Consider the following 13,548-nt stretch of genomic DNA (forward strand, 5'->3'; position numbering starts at 1 on the left):
GCTCGAGCGACGCACTATGGCGCCACCTCACCCGAATCTGAACAGAGAGCAATCGAGAGACAGGCGCCGACTGCAGACGAACACGTACCCCAACCTACACACACTTTCTAAGATACACCCCTCCGAATATCGAGATGAATGCCCCTGGTGCGGAGGGATACCAACACTGACACACATTACATAGAGCTGTACCTCGCGTCCTGTAGCGGCAAACTCCACGCTCATAAAAACACACACATTACCACACTGGTCGTGGGAGGCGCGACTCTCGGATCAGGCCTTGGGAAGCGAACTGGCAACCCTGGACCAGGCCCGGCAAGCACAATAGCCAATGGAGCACTGGACGAAGGGCCCCACCCACTTTAGGTGCTAATAGGAATAGTTAATCAACGTTTATTCTCTCTCATCGTATTTACAACGCCAAAATGAGACTATGAAATTTGTAGATAGAATGCTCCCTCCATCTACCTCTTTCATCCTCAACGCTGCACCTGATGTGTTAAACGTAGTACAGTGTTCGGTGACTGCACCGACGCGACCATTCTCGCGTAACGACGGCTACTGGTCTCGTCCAGTCGGTCAATATCACAAATATGTCGCAATGAAGAATTTCATACTAAAATATCTTCAATGCTGCCATTGTCTCCGATGCCGCAAATCGCCGCTCTACGTGCGAGATACGCGTAGTGCGACGTGCCTGTTTGGCTCGACCTTTGTGTGAAACCACACTCTTCAACTGCGTCCGCGTTGACCACCATTGCACGCATTTAAATACTTCGGATAACAATTACTTCGGTGGACCATCCTTGCTGTCGACCATTAACCACTCTATGCCGAAACTGTGGCTTAACCAACTTCTACAACGCAAGATGCAGTCTCTCTCTTGTAACACCACCTCATCCATCGGCATGGCGAACCTGAAGAACTCACTTGCGATGATAATAAAAGCTTTCGTTTTTGGAGTAGTCGAAACTGTGCCTTCCGAATGCAATATTAGGAGCAGACGAGCGCAGCATACCAGCCGCAGACGTACGAGCTCACATTATCATTTAACTGTACTCTCGGTAATATGTGCGCGTTGCACGAGCCATATGAAATAAATATTTGCGTACGCGTTCTCCCTTTTGCAAAGTTCTCATAAAACACCGACAATAATCATCGATACCAACCCTAAACTACCGAGTGCTTACCTCTCAAATATTAAATTTTGCATATTATGGTAAGTGGTAAGTGTCACAAACGTTCCCGTAGGGAACATAGGGCGTTCGCTAGGGCTTTCTGAGCCTACATCGGATCGCATCAGCCCCACAATTGTTTGGACCCAGCTCGCGTGACACCAAGGCCACGACTAGCGCAACTCATTCTCCGAGAGCAGGACAGACACACAGATCGTTCGAGAACTACCAGGTTGACGTTCGAGAACTACCAGGTTGACGTCCGTAAGAAGTTATTCACTTCTTACGGACGATTCCTCCGCTGCCTCCGACACCGCCACCAAGAGCGGCAGCTTCATTGATGAGCACAGCTGGAAGAAATTGGAAGAAATTAGCTGATCACTCATAAGTGCGCGATATCTGTTCTATAAGCAAGAAGTCCAAAACTGCTTGTGTTTTTTAGTGGTATCCATGATCCTTCGTTACAATGCAAACCCACGGTACGCTTTCGTATATCCAGGAAAGCAGGTCCTGCTTCATAAAAAGATGTTGTTTCAAATTAGTTATAAAGATTTGTTTGCTAGCACCAGCACTCTCTCTTAGAGAGCAAATAAACCGTGCGCTGACATAGACTTCTCCATATGATGTGTACCTATTTCTTAAAAAATCTAGACAGGGCAGGAGTTGAGGGCACGATGGCGACTCGAGGCAGGGACAAATCTTTGAAGAGAGAATGTCGCTGGAGCCAACGTTCGGTAAGTGCACTTGTCGGAAGCTTGACTCCGGCGAGATTCCCTGTTCAACGATTTTTCGTTACTTTAGATAGAGGTAGAAATGTATCACGAAATAATGAAGACACCATTTTTCTGAGCGGGTGTTTTTACAATATGGTATTTAGGCCGTGATTCTAATAACTGCCCACCATTGATATATGTGAAAGTGCCCTGCGTCTTTACTGTCCTGCTTCTTTGTGATCATACAACCAGTGCAAGAGAAATGTAGCGCGCGCGCGGTGCTTAACGGGGCGTCATCGAATATTTCGCAGATATAGGATACTGCTTTGGAGCAGTGTCTCGAAAGCTACAGATCTCTCTCTCTCTCTCTCTCTCTCTCTATCTCTCTATATATATATATATATATATATATATATAGGCATGGTGGTGGAGTGGCCGTAGCGTTGCAAGTAGTCAAGTAGATCCTCCGTGAGAAGTCACAACGTTGTTTATTTCGACGTTTCAGCCAGAGTCTGGCCTTCATCAGGAATGAGGGTACAGTTTGTTGGTGCTCAGTTTTATACAGTATTAAAGAAGAAAGGACACGCGGAAAGAAAAAATATTGACAGCATGGGGTGGACCCCCCGCCCCTCCGACGATCACTTTTAAGATGTCCGCGGCCTGCATATCTTTCCCTCTATTAACGTATTCCTCCCGACCAGGCAGCGCCTCGTGGCTCCGGTGGTGCAGTGTGGGGAAAAAAGAGCTTTTTAAAGAAGTTAAGCCTTAAAGACTTAAAGAAGTTAAGTCTTAAAAGTGATCGTCGGAGGGGCGGGGGGTCTACCCATGCTGTCAATATTTTTTTTTTTCCGCTTGTCCTTTCTTCTTTATTACTGTATAAAACTGAGCACCAACAAACTGTACCCTCATTCCTGATGAAGGCCAGACTCTGGCTGAATCGTCGAAATAAACAACGTTGTGACTTCTCACGGAGGATCTACTTGACTATGTATATATATATATATATAGACTTGACGTCTGCATCCCAGGTCAGTGGGCATGGGCTGAAGATTGCCTTTGCGAGTACTTCATGCCGCTTGAGTTACGTCGGTGAAAAGCTGGTGGAGATACAAAATTTCAAAAAAATATTTCTCAAGTTAAAAAAATAATACCCTTTTGTAACTGTGTCTATGTTGTGCTAATACATAGAGCTTTCAAATGAAGTATAGTGCATATTTTTCGTCCCATCACCAAGGCATGTTTTTTGAGGATGAATACAGAGCTTTTCTCAAAAAAGTTAAATTCGCAATTTTTTTTCAGACGATTTGCTACACCTTCAGCGACTAAATTATTTTTCTTTTGTAGTATGTCAAACAGGCTTCCAGTATATGATTCATTTGTACCCTTTGAGTTTGCCTTTTTCCTTGAAAAAAATATGGAACTTTGCAACTTTATTCAATTTTCCTCGTGCGAAAAGCCCTCGAAGAATCGATATACATAAATAAGTCATTATTTTTACAGTTGCATCACTTCATTAGCTTGCCGGAAATACTATTTTATTGAGTGCATCCTATAAACGCCCTGTGAAAAAAATTGTTCTTTGATGCCCTTTAGCTCAGTCGGTGCAAAACTACAGACTCTCACAAACAGGCGGGAAAATGCTTTGTGATTTCGCATGGAATGACCCATATATATATATATATATACATATACATATATATATATATATATATATATATATATATATATATATATATATATATATATATATATATATATATATATATATATATATATAGATGAAGGTGCGACGAAAGAGTCTATTACAGGCGCACACGAACGAAATAGCCTGGGCGAGAATTTGCTCAAGTGTTTCATTTACTTGTTGTATTCAGTAAGATTTTTCGCTTGCTCTCATAAGCTACTATTGCCTTTTCTCCCTCCATTGAGAACGTTGAGATACGATTGTGTTGCACTAGTTGCTGCACCACATGGTATTTCTTAAAATAATATAAAAATGTTTTTGTTTAACAACTGTATGAATTAAGGTGCATTACCTAATGTGACGGCAACCCACACAAGGGCGTTAATTCCAACGACACCGTTCATGTTGTCTGGTCCTGCAAAAATAAATAAATACATATGAGTGCAAATAATCCACATTTCTTCATTCCTGCAGCGCTTCACAACAACGTATTTCCTAATTTTGTACTATAACAACGAATTTATTTTTGATCCTTTGTTTTTATCTAAATATCAGGAAATACTGTCGCGTGTTAAATTCTAGCAATGCGTGATAAACAATAAATATGTGTTATAGCTACAAGACGTTCATACAATGTGTTTTAGGAAAATTGCGTTTGGGTATATGATATTAAGATGAAAATTGGGTGTTCTTCTGGATGCTATTTTCAACACTAGCTTCTAGCTAAAAACCACAAAGCATCCTCACAATATTCCTAAAGGAATAGAGACCATTTAGGGTGTTGCAACTACAACACGGTGTTCACACCAAACGAAAATTTGTCTTAATAACGTGAAAGTCAATCAGAACAGTTTCGCATAACACGGAAAAGGTAATTTTGTTTTAGGAGGGATTCCTGTTTACCGAAGTGCACAATCAGCAATTATAATATGTTCTTTTTGTATCGAAGTTACCGAAGAGAATATTTCTGTCGCTCTGAATTCCGTAACAATATTAGCTCAGTTGGCCAAGTAATGACCAGTGAAGTTTTTCTAATGAGAAACTCCACGAATATGGCCTCGCATATTTTTTCACCTCAGTCGTCGCAAAGTCAGCAGTATGCAAAGATGTACTCACAAGTGTTCCTCCGTTGCAGCCTCAGTGGAAGGTTTGGTACAGCCGTGTCTTAACCGTGGCTCTTATATGCTGCCCTTAACCAATATTGGCGTGTAACTGCAAACTGTAATTAGACGAGCATGTGCCATATTTCTTTAACAAAGCATACTGATTGTGACGGGCAATGTTACCGCTTGACGTGTTTCATTTACAATGCAATCAGAAATAGGAGCAGAGGAAAGAGTACGATGATGTCTTTCGAAAACAATCACGGTGCTCCAATTAAGAGGCAAGGGTCTTTGGAAAATGCATTTGCTTTTAATTTCTGTTCCAATTTGGAAAGTAATTAGATACATGTGGCCAGTGCCATGGTAATTTCATCATTTGCCATGAGCTTTCGGTCGAAAGTTCAATTGCTGGAGCGCAGTAAAGCAGCTAAGAGCCTGACCTTGTCATTATCTCGTTTTCTCACGCTTCTCTAAGAGTTTCAGCACTACAACAAACACTCCTTTGAAGGCTTGCCGAACATAAATTCGTACTCCATTTATTAATAGTGTCACGTACCAAGAAACATTCACTTCATAAGGTGTACAGTCTTATCGACTAAAGGCAATCCCCCATTATACGTACATAGATCAGCGCCATGCCTTCCTGAGCCTCGTGTAAATGTCTTCAGTCTACGATCTTGAGCCTAGAGTATGCAACGTAGAGAACGGTATAAGGATAAAAGCGCGTAGCTGTACGAACCTATAGGTGGCACATAAAATGACCACCAATTTGTGTAAAGAAATAAATCACTGAAACTACCGGTTATTGGAATTTAGGAAACAGACACTGTTTACTACATTTACCATTCTGCTTATGTTATAGAGGCGTATATATTTATTAAAGGCATATATATATATATATATATATATATATATATATATATATATATAACAGTTGCCGGTTCCCCTTATAATAAGCGGATTTGGGCTGCTTTATTCGTGGAGTCGCTTCAAAAATTTTCCCGCCGCTTGTCGCATGTTTTGGGCTTATTTACATTCCTCCGGCAAATATAGTTATTTTAATTACCATCACATTCATATGTAGCGCGTTTGTCCTTCACTAATAGCGTGTTCGATTAGTCGGAGTAGTTGAGTGTTTAATTCAAACATACGTTGGGGGAATCAACAAGTATTCATCACTGGCAAACGTGCATTCCATCGAATGGAGGCTACTCTGGAGACAATGTTAAAAAGTAAATATACGCTTTGCTAAACGCAGCGCCCCAGCACAGCCTACAAAAAATGGTCACGTCTACTCGGCGAAGCCTCGATAGGAATTGAAGGCATACGGTAGGGTCAAATGAGTGAAATCTAGCATGCTTGAAGTGCGGCTCATTCACTTGTGACGCCTATGCTTTCCGCATCGGGATGACCGACAACGCAGCCTTTGACCACTGTGGCAACGCAGAAACAATTCGACATATTTTTGCGACTGCCCACAGTACAGTGCACAGCGACAATCCCTTTGCAAACACGCTCAGCAACTTTAATCACCGAACTTTGTCGGAACAAAGAATTTTACGCCATCGACAGGACACAACGTCGCAGAAGGCCGTGCAAGCGCTCCGGCGCTTCTGGCGATCGACCGGCCTTTTTAAACAATTTTATCCAGAAAGCCCTTCCTGCGTGTGTTCTTACGTTTTATCCTGTATGTCTACGTGCGTTTTTCCCTCATCTTTTCCCCTCTCTCCCTCTACACCCTCTTTCTCGCCTACATTTTCCCAACCCAGTTCTGGGTAGCAAACCAGATGCCGATATCTGGTTAACCTCCCGGCCTTCCTTTTTTATCGCTCTCTCTCTCTCTTTCGCTCTCTAAATATGTGCTTTCATTCATAGTTGCGCATATTTTCGCTGTTCAAAATATATAATGCGACTTTTTCAACTCCCCTTTGTGTTTGAGTGATCTTTTTTATTATAATTGTCATATTTTCAAGAAGGTAAAAATCCAATAAATTTCCACTTCTTTAGGGCTGCTACGCGAAAGTCGCGCAAATTTTTTGAAGCTTCCTTTGTGATTATTATTTCCTTGTTAGCGCGGTAGCATCTGGCAACTTTGATAAATATACGTATATACATTATAACAGGTTTTAATGTCACGATGTATATATAGCACTTGCTGCGATTTTGGGAATTTACTCCTATCCCTATCAAAGTAAAATACGAGCATATATTAGATGCGAAGTATCTTAAGGCCGAGCTCAATCTGGTGGTGTGCGGCGTGACCACCCTTACTGCGCATGCGCATACCCTCTCCACACACCTCCTCTTCACTCACCCTCTCCACTTTCCCTCTCCATATCCCCTCTCCCCCTCCCATCTCCACTTTCCCTCTCCCCTCCCCCTCTCTCATACCCCTCTCCCCTCCCCCTTTGCACTCTTCCTCTGAAACGCGGGCTAGACATGCCGAAATTCTCTCCTGCGCAACGCCGCGATGAGCTCAAGCGCATGCGCGTCCCCTCCCCTTCTCTTTCCTCTCCTACGCTGCCCCCCTCTCGCCCGCCTGTCGACCGCGTTCCCCGCTCGCCCTGTGAGAATTAACGGCCAGGCTAGATGGAAGATACGACGCGCGTAGCGTCCCTCTTCGCGTTCCACGACGCGAGGTCGGTAGCATGCCCAACGAACGCCAACGGAACGCGATCGTGCAAGTGCTCCGGCTTCGCATCGCCTCATGGTCCCATTTAGCGGGAGATGGTGTAATTTTTTCAGTGCTCTGCATTGATACATAAGTCATGTTGTTGCCAACGAAACTATTCAACTGAAAATTACGGCATACGCTATTCATTCTAAGTCCGTTTCACCTGTTTCTATTACAAGTGGTCGCAGTTGCGAAGCGACTTCTGAGCCTAAAAGTTTATGTGAGTGACATGAATGTCACTACAATGTCCAATTTGCTTAAGCAAATGACACGACCTCTGTGACAGCGACAATCAGTAATTTCAAGGATTTCAATTAAAAAAGAAACACCAGATTATTCTTTTGCGATATCTCCTATAATCAGATACAGCAAGAACGTTCATGGCATTTCAGTCTTTTACAATTGGAAATTAATTTTGTCGGCCCACAAACTCCAGTTCAGACAGGCCGATTGGGCAGAAATCCTAATTCTATAAATGAGCTCGACAGAACGAACGCGGGAAATTGTGATGGGTGAAATAAGAGGCACAAAAGGTAAACTCACAGAACAGGGAACGTGTTTTTAACGCGAAAATGTTTTATGTCGGGGTCCACCAAGACTTTTGTGACGTATTTCCGTCCCGAAAAATATACACGATCAGATGCCAAAGAAAAAAAGTTTCATGAACTTGAGTCGAACCCATGACCCATCGGTCATTGACAACAGATGCCGGGCACGCTATCCACTGCGCCTCCGTCACATACTGTGGAGGGTTCACAAACGCGCCTTTTCTCTGTCACAGTTTCCTCTCACAGTGCTCTTGCTCGGCGAGTAGTGTCACCGTCTGCGAGCGCTGAAGTGTAGTAATGCATCATGACTAGAGGCCGGATTTTGAGGCATAAAAAAGCCCGTTTTAGGCGCGAAAATAGGCAGGCAAAACAACCTTTTAGGCTTCCAAAATCGTAAATATAGGCACAATAAATTTGCACATAAATGCAAATAATTTCAAAGGAAGAGGTGCGCGACTTCTATCTACGACATGAAAACAAAAATGTTATTGCTCAAGATGGCACGGAGGCGCCAACAGTTGAATATAGCCGTCCAGCACGGTTCGCAGAACACGGACTTTCCCGTGTTCTGCACGGTGAGTCAAGTGTCCACTGTCGCATCACCACACTCCTAGGTGTCTTTTCGGCATGAAAGGGAACGGCAGAGCAAGAGCAGATAGCCAGATCGCTAAAAGACCAAAGGTATAGGGATTCCTCCTATTGGCCGGGTCGAATCGGGTAGAGGCAATTTCTCCCCTGGCAGTGAACCACTGGCATAGCCAGGGAGGGAAGGGGGCTTCGGGGGCTTCAACACCACCCCCCACCCCCCCATGAACATTTCAGTTTGGATGTGTATAATACAGGCACACGTGCAAACGCGCGCGCGAACATACATAAAGTATGGTTGAACCCCCTCCCGAAAAAATTTCTGACCATGCTACTGTATGAACCTCTTACAATGCAAATTACAAACAAAACAAAAGTCCGTTCACATCACATTTTTCTTTCTCTTTTCGCTCTTCACTCTCCTTTCCGCTGACGACTCTCCGCGATCTCGCATTCGCCAACCGCTCGCGCCATATCAGTGCGGCGGCGAATGCTCGCCGGCATGGAGGAAGGAAAAACTAAGGAGAGGCCCTGACGTCACATTCATGAAGCCTCCGCATCGCAAACGCCCGCATTGCCTCCTAGCGAAGAAGCAGCGAACCATTTCGCGATTTCCGTCTCGTCGTTTGCAAGCGCATGCGCGCATTGAGCGAGTCGCGAAACTTTTGCAGCCTTTTTTTTTGTTTTGTTTTTCGCCGTGCAAGCGGCGTCACTGTAGCGGCGTAGTCGATTCACGCGCGCTGCTCCTTCTGTGTGTTCGTTAGGAAAGCTACGCAATGCCCAGCTGTTGCGTATACCCCGTGAAAATCGCGTGCACTGCGGGCAGTACCGGGTGTCAATTTTCATGTGTACGTATACGTTCGCTTCATTACTGATGACTAAGGCATGGTATTTGCATGCGGAGCTCTCGGATGTGCGCTTTGTTGCTTCTTACTCGTTGTGTCAGCTCGGAACACACGTGAAATTTTGTTTTTGGCGTCTGACGCACCGTAAGTACATACCATGTACTTACGGTGCGTACGTTAGGCATCGTACGTTTTAGAGGCTGTGTTGTTCAAACTTTTGCAATAAATTTTTGTTGTTGTTATCGGACTACGTGATGTATGCATTGTGCGGTGTGCGCTCGTTGCGTGCTTGTGTTGTGTGCGCACTGGAATTACAAACTTTACGTGCACGATCGCGTATACAATACAGCGGTGTCTTCTTTTCGACGTGAAGTTACGTCAACCATAGGTTGGCGTTGCGCCGAATACCTACTGCGCTCACTCTATATACACGAGCAAATCCCCTACTGAAAATTCCTATATATACAGGACCCATACATATGATGTTATTGGATACAGGTCGCATAGGGGATACGGCTTTATAGGTGAAACAGGTTTATAGGTGATACAGGTTTATAGGTGATATAGGTTGTATAGGTGATATAGGTCGTATAGGTGATATAGGTAGGTTGATTATATGGGTGTTACAGGTGATATGGGTAACATGGGCCGAATAAGCGATTTGGGTCACAAATGACGTGCAGCAAAGGAACATATTGATAAAGACATGCCAGTTTATGAAGCGTGTAATAAAAGCAAATATATACAGCAATTCAAGCTGTAATGATATCTCGCAGCAGTCTAATTATAAGAATGTAAGAATTCACTGTTGCACTTATATACTCGAAGAAAAACGATCAGGCAAGAATATTTGGTAACTGATTATTTATTTAAATCTTTAAGCATCTCCGCAATAAAACGGCACCATACACACACATGCACAGTGATGCAGATGCTGTGATTTCTTCATTGTGTAAGCTGCAGCGGACCTTCGGTGTTCTGTAAAGTGTTCAAGTCAAAATGGAAAACACAGATCTGTTAACATCTATATTTATTTTTACGAAAACTCCAATAGGGACGAATGCCATCATTTAGTTGGCGTAGCGCCTGTTTCCGAATAACCAGGGCAAGACCTGCCTGTAAGAAATACAAAAAAAGAGAAAATCTTGTCATAAAAAATAAAATAGCTAGAAGAGGACGGTTTAATAATGTAAACCACAATAGTTACGTAGTTGCATACTGATACAACATCCAACGCACAATACTTTTTTTTCAGTTTTCATGACTTTCGAGTAGAACGTACGAAGGCAGTGAAAATGGTAAACTTACCTTCAAATATAATCAACAGAGGCGCGTTGTTTGGAGATCCAGCAAATACAGAAAATGTTGATGGCACATCATGGTGACGGTGTCTGTCTCTGCAGCTTTGCAGAAGGGAAGCTGCGATGGAGTCTTGCATGTAGGCTGAGGTGTCCATTTTTCCGCAGGAATGTTGCGATGCTGGGTCTGGTGAACAACCGTTCCGCCGAAACAAACTTCCATGTACGGCCACAATTGCAGCACATAAGCGAAGTATGTCCTTCACTCTCGCTGATAGCCTGTGCACATCGCGGTACTCGATGTCCACGACATCAGAGCAAGAGAGATCGCAAGTGACGAACACCATCCGCACTCGTGACGCTGGTGAGCAATTCTGAAGAAGAAAGTGCGGCGCGGAGGGATACACAACAAGAACTAAAGTGGCCGTCAGAAATTTACACGGGTGTAACTCCCAATAAATTCTGCGAAGCTTATTTGTGAACTATCAAGTTTTCATGGCGCAATATTAGCACCCTATAAAATACAAATTGATCTTTTCTCGCGTTATTTTCTTGATCGCAACAGAAGACGGGCCTCCTTGCACCTGTGCAGCGAAAGTTTGCGACATGCGTTCTCAGAATTCTTCCCCGCTCATGGTCTCGCCACGTGCAAAGACTACCGCCCGCGACTTACCAGACAGGCGAGTTTCGGAACAATAGGGTGCGCCTTTTCCCCCCAACGGGGGAGAGCAGCTTTAAAATGCACGACCGTTGAAAGACGCGTTCGTCGAATGCGCATTCCTTTCGCGTAAGCCGGCTACCACGACGTGTTTTATCTCCTTTTTTATCGTACTTCTCATGAATAAATAGTAATAAAATAATAATAATAAAGACACTGCCTGTCAGAGCATTGAATACACATTCCGATAAACATTGAATCAAGGGTATTTTTGCTAATTTTGGAAGGCAGCGTTATAGCGCATCATTGAAGCAAATGCACGTGTCGCACTTGACCGCGACACGATCCGTCTACACAGTTCAGAAACACGTGCGCCGCACAGTCAGTGCCTGAAAGCAAATGCTTGTATGCAGTTTTATGTAATACAATGCTCCTCCACTGAGTGCTGTAACTGTATCCTCAAGTTTGGTTTATGCCTAATTCAGGACCTTTATTAACGAACGTGTCTTACAGAAAAATGGAAAAATATGCGTAACAGAAAACTGCAGCCAATAGTGGTGCTGGCCATATGACACACACACACACACGCGCACGCACGCAGGCACGCGCACACACACACACACACACACACACACACACAATACGTTTTGTGAATTCTACCCCAGAAGCTAATGTAGGTGTCAACATCCCTCATTGAGAGCGCTCAATACTAGGTCAATTAAATGTGTAGTGACCGTGGGTCAATTAAAACTTTCTTAATGTATGTCAATTAAAAATAAAATGAGTGAGAGTCAACTGAATATTTCAAACCTAATGTCAATTCAATGTTTATTGAGGGCACTCATTAGAAGCTGCCGTTTAATTGACCAGATATTAAGTCAAAAAGGCCTCGGTTCGGGGTCAATTGACACGCAAAGTGCATTTTTGTAAGGGGTGCGGGTGCAAAAAGATGTTGTAAGAGGTGTAGATGAAAGCGGATGATTATGTGCTACACTGCCACTTGTCAAAATAAAAAAAAAGTCAGCTGGTTCGAGAGCTACATTGAGATGAAAGGGAATTTGAAAGATAACATTGAGCATTAGGTGCTGTCCTGCCACTTATAGAGATAAAAAGGCGAACTATTGATCAGGAAGAGATTGTGAGAGGTTTGAATGAGAGCGGATGAAAGAAAATAACTCCTGTGTTGATCCTATATGCCGCCATATAGGTCCTGGGCGGCCCTATTTGTATCCTATAACCGCCATATGGGTCCTCTGGAGGTCCTATTTGAGTCCTATATACCGCCATATGGGTCCTCTGTAGGTCCTACTTGCGTCCTATATACCGCCATATGGGTCCTGTTTAGGTCCCATTTGGATCCTGTTTGGATCCTATATACCCCCACACGGTCCTATACAATTCCTATATTTAGTCCTGTAAGTCCTGTATAAAACCATACGGATCCTGTATGAAACCATATAGGTTTTTTCAGTAGGGTCACCGCTAATCGGGCAATAGATCTGGAAATCGGGCTACGAGAAAGGAAAAGGAAGGCCTAACGCCCAGCAGAACGTGTAAGTCACTGCGAGGTGAGTTCGAATACGATAAGGCAGAGGCTGAATGTTTTTGATTACGGCACGTACCGGTACTTTCTGTACTGTTGCACAAAAATCACAGCATATCCACGGAGTGAATGATGATGAGTGGGCGAAGCTGCGGAGGTTAATCGGTAAACCGTGAATCTTCCGTGAATTCTGCCCAGTACATCATCACCGACGTGAGATCGGGCGCGTTTATAATAAAGGTTCGATGAGTTATGACGACTTGCAGCGCACTTTAATTTTACATGTACGCTGTGAATTTTCATTGTTTAGAAAACCATTGCTTAGAAAACATCTGGCGTCTTTCGTTAAGCAGCTGGCGTCTTTTCGTTTTGCTTTAGAAACATCTGGCGTTCTTTCGTTTTGCTTTTACAAAACATCTGGGCCCGAATTCACAAAGCTTTCTCTTGCCTACGCAATTTCTTAGCGAAGAATTCTCGTATCTCGAGGGATTACGATAACAATGGTAGGAATTTAACTTACCAGCCACTTTTGAGGGCAAGGAGGCAACGCGAAAGCCGATCAAACGACAAGGAAAGAAAGAAGTGCGCGCAGGTGATAGCAAGGCTGCACGCGAAGCGTCTAGCATCGAGGGTATACGATGATACCCAATGTATTTTCGCTGCATCTCAGCTTCCAGTTCCGGGCGTCTGCTACAGCTCTTACGTGTTGCCGCAGACGTCCT

General features: G+C 43.8%; 1 long non-coding RNA gene across 1 annotated transcript in view; it reads right to left on the reverse strand.

Moving 5' to 3' along the window:
- Nucleotides 1–1,445: 1,445 nt before the first annotated feature.
- Nucleotides 1,446–13,548, reverse strand: part of LOC119397901 (uncharacterized) — a 37,075-nt gene continuing 24,972 nt past the window's right edge. Inside the window, exons 2-3 of the long non-coding RNA XR_005184663.2 lie at nucleotides 3,925–3,987; nucleotides 1,446–1,525 (exon numbers count right to left, since the gene is read on the reverse strand). This is a non-coding gene — a long non-coding RNA (uncharacterized LOC119397901). The remainder of the gene's footprint in view (nucleotides 1,526–3,924; nucleotides 3,988–13,548) is intronic.

The sequence above is a fragment of the Rhipicephalus sanguineus genome, chromosome 6, assembly GCF_013339695.2.
Source record: "Rhipicephalus sanguineus isolate Rsan-2018 chromosome 6, BIME_Rsan_1.4, whole genome shotgun sequence".
Taxonomy (NCBI): domain Eukaryota; kingdom Metazoa; phylum Arthropoda; class Arachnida; order Ixodida; family Ixodidae; genus Rhipicephalus; species Rhipicephalus sanguineus.